The sequence below is a fragment of the Penaeus monodon genome, chromosome 24 (assembly GCF_015228065.2).
Source record: "Penaeus monodon isolate SGIC_2016 chromosome 24, NSTDA_Pmon_1, whole genome shotgun sequence".
NCBI classification, from domain to species: Eukaryota; Metazoa; Arthropoda; class Malacostraca; order Decapoda; family Penaeidae; genus Penaeus; species Penaeus monodon.
The window spans coordinates 6,924,052-6,925,146 of NC_051409.1; positions in this window are offsets into that span (position 1 = coordinate 6,924,052).

Sequence of the window (1,095 nt, forward strand, 5' to 3'; positions counted from 1 at the left end):
AATGAATAAACTATAAGTGAAATTATTTAACAATAAGTGAAATGAATGAACTATGAATGAAATGAATGGTCTAAGAGTGAAATGAATGGACTATAAGTAAACTATAAGCGAAATGAATAGACAATAAGTAAACTATAAGTGAATAAATATAAGTGAAATGAATAGACTATAAGTGAAATTACTCAGCTCTAAGTGAATAATGAACTATAAGTGAAACTGATGAACTAAAAGTGAATTATATGTACTGAAAGTGATTTGAAAGAAATATAAGTAAAATGAATGATCTATAAGTGAAATGAATAAAGGATAAGTGAAAGGATTTAACTCTAGGTGAAATGAATGGACCATATGTGAAATGAACGAACTTTGAGTGAAATGAATGAACTATAAGTGAAATGGGTGAATTATATGTGAAATGAATTAACTATAAGTGAAATGAATCGACAATAAGTGAATGAATAAGGTAAACATAAAAGGATTTCACTATAAGAAAAATGAATGAACTATAAGTGATATGAAAAGACCTATGAATATAATTAATCAACTGTGAGTAACATGAATGAATTATAAACTATTATTGAAGTGAATGAACTATAAGTGAATTAAAGGAATTATAAGTTAAATGAATGACATATAAATGCAACTGATGAACTTTACGCGAAATGAATGATATGAAAGAACTATTAGTCAAAGGAATGAACTATAAGTGAAACGAATTAACTATAAGCGAAATGAAGGAAATATAAGAGAAGTGAAAGACCTATAAATGAAAAAAAAAACTATAAGTGAAATGATTGAACTATAAGCTTAATGAAAGACCTATAAGTGAATAAAAAAAAAAACTATAAGCGAAATGAAACAACCATAAGTGAAACAAATGAACGATAAGCGAAATGAACGAACCATAAATGAAAGGGATGAACTAAGAGTTAAATATAGATACACGACGAACGAAATGAACGAAAACATTCGTTCCTAGAGAGATATGCAACTGAAATTCCTCCCAAGCGAATCACAAGCAGATGTTACAGTACACAAGCAAGGCCTCTGTTGTTGTGCTTGAGATGACTGCAACTTGCATGCTTGATTTATGCT